The sequence below is a fragment of the Lactuca sativa genome, chromosome 7 (assembly GCF_002870075.4).
Source record: "Lactuca sativa cultivar Salinas chromosome 7, Lsat_Salinas_v11, whole genome shotgun sequence".
Lineage (NCBI taxonomy): Eukaryota > Viridiplantae > Streptophyta > Magnoliopsida > Asterales > Asteraceae > Lactuca > Lactuca sativa.
Window position 1 is genome coordinate 209606056 of NC_056629.2, and position 9266 is coordinate 209615321.

Consider the following 9266-nt stretch of genomic DNA (forward strand, 5'->3'; position numbering starts at 1 on the left):
ACTCCTTCTTTTGTTTGCGCCAGTCTTCATCATACCGGTCACCACTCGAATAACATACTTGTGCCTTTTTGTTGCCGTTCTCATCCAAATCGCAATCTCTAGTGAGGTGAGGTCCATTGCAGTTTTCACAACCCACCCGTATGGCATGAATAGTTTGATCCATTTTGTCCATTCTCCTATCCATGGTTTTTAACATGGCCATGACCACGGATAAATCTTCAGTAGCAGCGTACGCAGCTCCCCTAGTGACATCATTCCTAGGGTTGTGGTATTCTCTAGAGTGTTTAGAGAATTCTTCAATCAATTCTTTAATCACCGGGGGTGGCTTCTTTGTAAGTGGGCCTTGTGAGTCTAGCAACTGCCGGGTTGTGACATTGACTCCATCATAAAAGATGGAAACTTCTTGCTGGCTGTTTAGATCATGGTGTGGGCAATTTCGTAGCAGACTTTTGTACCTCTCCCATGCTTCATATAAAGATTCTCCAGCTTGCTGTTCAAAGTTTGCAATGGCCTTCTTGAGTTTGTCTATTTTGGATGGTGGGCAAAAGTGATCTATAAATTCTTCCTTCATTTTGGCCCAAGTAGTGACTGACCCGGGGGGAAGTGATTTGAGCCAGTCTTTAGCAGCACCCTTGAAGGTTACCGGAAGCATCCGAAGTAGTTGAGTTTCGCGGGTTACATTTGGAATGTTGAAATAATCAGCAACATCATTTACTTCATCCAAATGTTTGTAGGCATCTTCATGATCTTTCCCATAGAAAGATATTTCCTTAAGCGCAGCTAGGATATGACCTTTTAGCTCGAAGGTAGCAGTTGCGGGAATTGCGGGTTGCACAAGTCCCGGGCCATGGTCGTCGCGCATCCTCTTCTTCCATTCCCCCATGGGAATTTCATCAATGTTAGCCATAGTGAATGCTAACTCTTCCTCCGATTCGGTTTCTTGTTTGTACGTTGCCTCCTCTTCTTCCTCGGTCTCGTATCCAATATCTTCTTGAATTGGCTCCTCAATTGTCAAGGAAGCGCTAGAAGCTCCTGATTTACTGCTCTTCTTTTTCCCAAAAACAGTCTTCAAGTTGGACAATGGTGATTTCTTTGGTGTGCTTGAACTCTCCACGTCCTTCCCTTTGTTTCTTTTCAATTCGGATTCGGGATCTTCAAACGGGGGTACCAGTGGTGTGTTTGCTCCTCTGGTCATGAGAGTCCTGAAATTAATCAAATAAAAAAAAACATAAAAAGAACAAAAAGATTGTAAAAAAAAAATTGCTGAATAAACTGCTACTCGCCGAGTAGGTGCGAGTGCACTCGGCGAGTATCAGTGATATTTCAAAGAAAAAATTTTAAGTTTTAACCTAACTAAAACAGATACTAAAACCTAATTACTAGTTACTAAATTGCAATAAATGAACTTTATGCAAGTAAACTCACACAAAGAATCGAAAAAATTAGGAATTAGCTTAATTATTTAGAACCGTTCCCCGGCAACGGCGCCAAAAACTTGATGTGTGTAAATTCAACTAGTTTTATCCCTACTTTTTATTAGTAATTTGAGCACACAAAGGCAGTGAACCTGTCTTTAAGTGATATAGATTGATAAGTAAGGTATCGAACTCAGGGAACGGACAATTAAACTAATAACTAATTTTAACTAAAACAAATAATTAAAGTAAAGGGTTTTTCTCTAGTTTTGCAAGACTAGAAACTTAAACAAACTAAATTAACTAATTAACTAAAGCAACAACTATTCACCAAATTTGATAAAGATGTTTCTATTTAGGTTCAACCAATTCACTCCTATGGTTATTTAAGTTAAGGTGGATTAATTGCTATTGGTTACCAATGATAATAGTTAGGTTCATGTTCATTACTCCTAACCCTTAGACAATTAACTAATTTAAGCATTGATCAAGTGTTTAAACTAATTAATTCCCTAGATTAATTATTTGGATTAAATAAGATTTGTAATGGTCAATTAAGTTATTAATTCAATTAACCTCTTGTTGATGGTTTCTCAAACAAGCTCACACATTAATCTTCCTATTTTCTTATTAATCTTAGTTTCATAATCATTACTTCTAAGCATATATTTTAGCATTCACATAGACATATGAGGTTAACAATTAAGTGATGTTCATGCAACCTAATTGCCTTCCAATTAACAGAAAACAGTAGTGATTAATACATAAGGTTCTTTAACAAACTTAATTTAATAAATCACCGATAGACAATTAAGCAAAAATCAATAATTAAACCATAGGAGTTCTTTGGTATTCCCCAAACAGAAACAAAAACGAGTTTAGCTCATAGTTGTAGTAGGAACAAGCATAAAAACAAAGTTTATGAAAGCAAACATGTTTAATTCCTAAGTCTAAGTGGTAAAATTAACCTAATTGCTTGAATTCTTCCAACTCTTGAAGCCTAGGGTTCCTTAGCGCCTTCTGAACCTTTTAGTCGCAGCTGATCCTTCAAAAATCGCCAGGAATGCCTTCTCATGGAATAAGGATTCGTCTTTTATAGATATCCTCAAACAGAGGGTACTCGGCGAGTAACAGAATCAACTCGCCGAGTAGGTCAATACTTATCCGTCTTGAATTAGCAGTCGTATTTATCTTCTGGCACATCGTCATGTACTCTCCGAGTAGGGTCGATCCACTCGCCGAGTAGGACTCCTTCTTTCACTCTTTTATCTTCACTTGCTTTCCTTTTCTCCTTTTTGCCTCTAAACATATCTTTTGGACTGAAAACACAATTCACAACATTTTAAGTACCTTTTGTCCACATTATTCTCATAATTAATCAAAAATAACTAAGAATATACGTTAAATAATTAACTAATTATGCACATATCAAAATACCCCACACTTGACTTTTGCTTGCCCCCAAGCAAAACTGAATTTTAAACATATTAAAATCACATTAATAACTCCAATCCAACCCAGCCATTATGCCAAGACCGCAACGCATGCATTTGTGTCTAAAATTCCTAAAAACCCCCATACTTCAAATACTCACAATCCTCATAAACATTCGCCCACTCACCCCGAACTATGCTCATTTTATGCAACCTTCCGAATCCATCCTCAGAAAATCTCTTTACCCTCAAGGTATTTTTAATTGAGCAACCCAAGCATACATATTCTAAAATTACAACTTTTCGATACCACTATGGAATTTTTTTTTTTTTTTTTTTTTTTTTTTTGAATTCTTCACTTCTTTGTACATTTCATCTTTGATATCTTTGAATTCACCAACTTGTATTGACTTTCGGTATCTTCAACTTTTCTGGATTTCTTGGAATTTTTTATCTTCATTTGCTCCAAAATTCTTACAACTTTTCTTGTAATTTTTTTTTCTTTTTTTTTTCCATGTATTTCTCAATATATTTTTTTTCTAAAATCCCTACATGCTTAAGCAGGGGCGCTCAATCTCAACCTTTATTGGCTAATGATAAAAACTTTCCTGGATACATTTCAGGTTTAGGCTGCTAAACATATTGCATCCCTCAGGCTGAGCAAGGTCATGTTTTTGTCTCATGATTTCACTGAAATAAGGAAGCCACAGATGCACTAGAACGTGTATAGGCTCAACTAAACATTTGGGTTCTCATGCAATTATTAACACAATTCTAACATGGAATCCTAATTTTTACCAAAATTTTCTAATTTAAGACCTAAGCATTAAAAATTAGCCTAAATTAAGATTCTAAGTGTTCTAAGATGTGACTAACCCCCTACCCCACACTTATTTTATGCAATGCCCTCATTGCATATTATAACAACTAAAAATGCAAATAGAGAGAAAGTTGGAACAAACTCCCCTGGGGTAGCAGTCGCTAGGTTGACACTCTCCTCTTCAACTCCTTCTTCTAGTGACTTTAACCATGGGAACAGCTCATCCATGGCACGGGTATAATACGTCTCGTGTGGTTGATAGCTCAAAAACTCCAAGAAAAAAAAAGGGTTGTTGCACAATCTTCAGTAGTAACTCATAAAGAATGTATGAATGGCGCAGAAAAACTAGCCAGAACAAATCAGAAATTTCTCTCGCAGCAGACTACTCGGCGAGTAGGCGATTAAACTCGGCGAGTAGAAGTTGACTGGCAACGTATTTCGGGCAAAAGCAGATGTACTCGCCGAGTAGTATTAGTGCACTCGGCGAGTATAGCGTGTATTTCCAGAATTTTTAACCGCTGTCTCTCTTTACTCTAGTGTTGATATAAATGCACTCTCTAGTAAACTTCCTAAACAGCAACACTTTAATAAACTCTCGATTCGTACGGACTCGATCTTAGGAACAAGACTCCACAAGCACTCATAAAGACTCTCATTCCTCTCTTGACCATTCCTAAATAGCATGCTTCCTAGCTTCAATACCTGAAAAGAAAACTAAAAGTAACACTAATATTCAAACCACATAGCCAAGTTCAACATATCCACAATTGTCTTAAAACAAACATCATAATCAAACAAAACAAAAGCAAATAAAATCTTCATTCTTCCTCGTCCATCCCTGCTCCTCCAGCTCCACTACCTCCTTCTCCACCCCTTCTTTGCATCCTTTCATCCCAATTCATGATGTAAGGATAGCCGGGTCCCGGTCGCGGGGCAATATGCATTTGTTGGAAAAGATGGTCAAAGGATTGATTGGTGTAATTAACCCCTCGCCCTATATCATCCAAGTATCGTCGATACTCCACTTGATTCCATCCCTCGTTATCCTCCACCGGAATCACCGGTGGGTCTTCTCGTACCCGCTCGTTTCTCGGCCTAACCCGCCTTCCCGGCTCCTCGGGGACCGCCGGCTCGTCCTCATTCGGAATAGTAAAAGAATCACCAAAATTTTCCACTATCCGAGCCCTCCTATAAAGTGCAGTGTTGAACGGAGGAGGGTGGATAATCGTCAGCATTTGAGCTTGTGGTAATTCCAAGATCCCAAATGATCGCGCAAGCCGAGTAATGAACATACCCCCATTGATCTTCGAGTTGATTTTTTCCTTAACCGCTCCCTCCGCAAGAAATTTAGCAATGCAATATGGGAGGTTGCAGAAGACATCGGGGGTGATGATACTCCACATATAAAAGATATCAAGGGTGGGAACTTTATCCCCATCCTTTCGCATGTTGATCGTGCTTGCAACGAATCGGTGAATGAGTCGATGGATTGGAGAATGAATATGCCCTTCTTGAGCAGTGGAAGGTATATAGACCCGGTTAGCAATTGTACTCCACCATGTCGACGCCACCACCCCCTCGGGAAGTTCTTTGTAGGTATTTTCCAAGAAGGCTTCAAAGTAGTCCGTCATCGACATATCTTGATCGTAGATGCCCAACCGCCAAGAGAACTCAACCATGCTGCATTGTCGCAGCTCTCCTCCCAAAGAAAACGAGATCGTGTTTGGATTGTAATATTCACTACCACCTCGGAATGAAATGGTAGCAAAGAATTCCCAGCATAACTCCGCGTATACTGGCTCTTGTATTTTAAACAATTGCAACCAACCATCACAAGTGATGTTGGCATAACCCAAGTTACAATCTTTCACCAAATATGGAGTAAGTTCCTCTTCCAAGCCGACATTACCCATCCATCCCCAATCCACTGTAGTGGGCAAGTGAATTTCTTTCTGTCGCAGCGCTTCCAACCTGTTTAGGGCTCGAGTTTTGGAGGATTTAGAGGTGATTTGTTGAAAGGCTAACCATGGCATATCACCATGGCCTCCTCCACGTTATGACTGTCCTTTCCTTGCCATGATATCTGCATAAACATACCAAAAAAACAGCAACAAACAACACCCCTTAGTTAAAACAGGAAAATTTTTTTGATCTGATTGGGGCCTACTCGCCGAGTACACGAACATACTCGCCGAGTAGTATGAACTTTTTGACAGATCGAGATTGGATCTGTGTAATCTGTGTAATAGTCCAATTTGTTCATAGGGTTTTGTTGTAATTACTTATCTAACCATAGTTCTTGAAGAAATTACTCCAAACAACCTCTAATTCATGAGTAAATCAAAGCCCTAAAAATTGGGAAAAACTCCCCAAATCCGGAATCATACCAAATATGGGGAGATATGTGATAAAGATTGGACCTTTCATAAAGTTAAAGGGTAAAGATGTCACCTTGTTTCTTGAATGAAGAGAAAGAGGAAGAAAATTGAATAGATCTTGAAGAACTCTTGAGAGGTGGCTGAGGGAAGATGCTCGGCGAGTGTGGAGATGAAATGTTGAATAATAGTAATTTTTACAGGTTTTAATTTACTGAGTTTAAACCGGCTACTCGCCGAGTAAAATGGATCTACTCGCCGAGTAGATACGCGTGTTATGGACATTTAGCTGTAAGCGAACATTTACTCGCCGAGTATAATCGATATACTCGCCGAGTATATGTCTCAGGTTGAAATTTTTTTGTAAATTTGCCAATTTTACTATATTAATTCCTTTGTTTAGCCTTTCCACCCCACACTTCCAGTAGAGCTTGTCCTCAAGCACTTAGAGAAGTAGAATAAATGAAGAAGAATGAACAAAACAATATGAAAAATAAAGAAAAGGAAAGAAAATGCAAACATGAAACTCGGGTTGCCTCCCGAGAAGCGCTTCTTTTGATGGAGTCATTAGCTAGACTCCGCCCCTTCTACGTGTTTGCGATTCCGCACAGCAGCAGCTCCTCCAATCCTTCATTTCGGGGGACTCCTTCTTCATATTTCTTCACTCTATGGCCATTGACTTTAAATGGTGTGCCATCTTTTGAGATCAATTCTATAGCCCCGTGAGGAAACACCGTCTTGACCAAAAAGGGACCATCCCACCTTGATTTGAGTTTGCCCGAGAAAAGTTTTAATCGGGAATTGAAGAGTAGTACTTTTTGGCCTTCATGGATGTCTTTGCTTTTGATTCGTTGGTCATGCCATCTCTTGGTTTTTTCTTTATAGAGCCACGAACTAGAGTAAGCCTCATTTCGGAGTTCTTCAAGGGCATTCATTTGCATTAGACGGTTGGTCTTCAATTCTTCCATGTCAAAGTTGCACCTCTTTAGTGCCCAATATGCCTTGTGCTCGATTTCAACCGGTAAATGGCATTGCTTTCCATAAACTAACCTATATGGTGTGGTACCAATAGGTGTTTTGAAAGCGGTACGAAATGCCCATAACGCGTCATCCAATTTATCCGACCATTCCTTGCGGTTGCTTCCCACCGACTTCTCTAAGATACGCTTCAAGGCTCGATTGGTCACTTCCGTTTGTCCACTCGTTTGTGGGTGGTATGATGTGGAGAACTTATGGGTCACCCCATATTTCTTGAGCACCTTGTCCAATTGATCATTGGCAAAGTGTGTGCCACGGTCACTAATTAGGGCCTTGGGAACACCAAACCGGGAGAATAGTTTTTTTAAGAATCGTACCACTACCCGTCCGTCATTTGTAGGTAAAGCCTACGCCTCCGCCCATTTCGAAACATAATCTACCACCACTAGGATGTACTTGTTTCCTTTGGAGGTGGGAAAAGGTCCCATGAAGTCAATGCCCCACACGTCGAACACCTCACATACTTGAATGCTATGTTGTGGCATCTCATTTCGAGATGAAATGTTTCCCACCCTTTGACAAGCATCACATTCTTTGACATATTGGGCTACATCTTTGAAGATTGTAGGACAATAGAATCCAATGTCAAAGATCTTCCTTGCGGTATAGTGTGCTCCATGATGTCCTCCCGTGGGCCCGTTATGGCAATGTTCTAGTATTCGTCGACTCTCCTTTCCGAACACACATCTTCGTATAATTCCATCCGCACAGCTTCGAAAGAGGTATGGATCGTCCCAAAAGTAATATTTGATCTCCGCAAAGAATTTCTTCTTTTGCTGACTACTATAATCCTTCGGGATGTAATTGGTAGCTAAATAGTTAGCTATGTCTGCGAACCATGGCTCCTCTCCCACGGACACCATAATGTATTCATCCGGAAAGTCGTCTCCATCCTTTTCTTCTTGCAATGTCGGGTTCTCGAGCCTAGATAAATGATCGGCCGCTACGTTCTCCATTCCTTTCTTGTCTCGTATCTCTATATCGAATTCTTGAAGAAGCAGCACCCATCGTATTAGTCTTGGCTTGGCATCCTGTTTGGAAAACAAATACTTGATAGCCGAGTGGTCAGTAAAAACAGTGGTTTTAGATAAAACTAAGTAAGGGCGAAACTTGTCAAAAGCGTAAACCACGGCTAACAGTTCTTTTTCAGTAGTAGTATAATTCTCTTGGGCGGGATTTAGGGTCTTGCTTGCATAATAGATGGGTTGAAAGTGCTTATCAACCCTTTGTCCAAGGACCGCTCCTAGTGCATAGTCACTAGCATCACACATGATCTCGAAGGGTAAGTTCCAATTTCGTGCTATAATGATCGGGGCATTAGTTAATTTTTCCTTTAGAAAGTCAAATGCCTCTAAACACTCTTTAGTAAAATTAAAGGGTGCATCTTTTAGTAATAATTGTGTTAGAGGTTTCGTGATTTTGGAAAAATCTTTTATAAAACGCCAGTAAAAACCTGCGTGTCCCAAAAAACTTCTAATGCCCTTCACATTAGTTGGTGGGGGTAATTTTGCAATGGTGTCTATCTTTGCCCGATCCACCTCTATTCCCTTTTTAGAGACTTTATGTCCCAAAACTATACCCTCCTTGACCATGAAGTGACACTTTTCCCAATTTAGGACCAAGTCGGTTTTCTCACATCTAGCAAGCATTGAGTCAAGATTTGTTAGGCAATTATTGAAAGAAGATCCGAATACAGAAAAGTCATCCATAAAGACCTCCATGAATTTTTCCACCATATCATGGAATATGGCGGTCATGCACCTTTGAAATGTCGCAGGTGCATTGCATAGTCCAAATGGCATGCGTCTATAGGCGAAAGTTCCACTGGGGCATGTAAAGGTGGTCTTTTCTTGGTCCATTGGGTCTATGGGTATTTGAAAATACCCTGAAAACCCATCTAAAAAGCAATAGTAGCTATGGCCCGATAGTCTCTCTAACATTTGATCTATAAAAGGAAGGGGGAAATGGTCTTTGCGAGTGGCATCGTTTAGCTTTCGATAATCGATGCACACTCGCCAACCGGTTACCGTTCGCGTTGGAATTAACTCGTTCTTTTCGTTGGTAATGACCGTCGTTCCTCCTTTCTTGGGCACCACTTGGACCGGACTCACCCATGGACTATCGGAGATGGAGTAGATGATTCCTGCATCCAAAAGCTTGACCACCTCCTTCTTGACGACTTCTT

At 40.1% G+C, this 9266-nt stretch overlaps 1 non-coding gene across 1 annotated transcript; it reads left to right on the forward strand.

Moving 5' to 3' along the window:
- The first annotated feature begins 416 nt into the window (after nucleotides 1-416).
- On the forward strand, nucleotides 417-523 carry LOC111898708 (small nucleolar RNA R71). Its single transcript, XR_002852679.1, has one exon. It is a non-coding gene; the product is annotated as a small nucleolar RNA R71 (small nucleolar RNA).
- The last annotated feature ends 8743 nt before the right edge of the window (nucleotides 524-9266 follow it).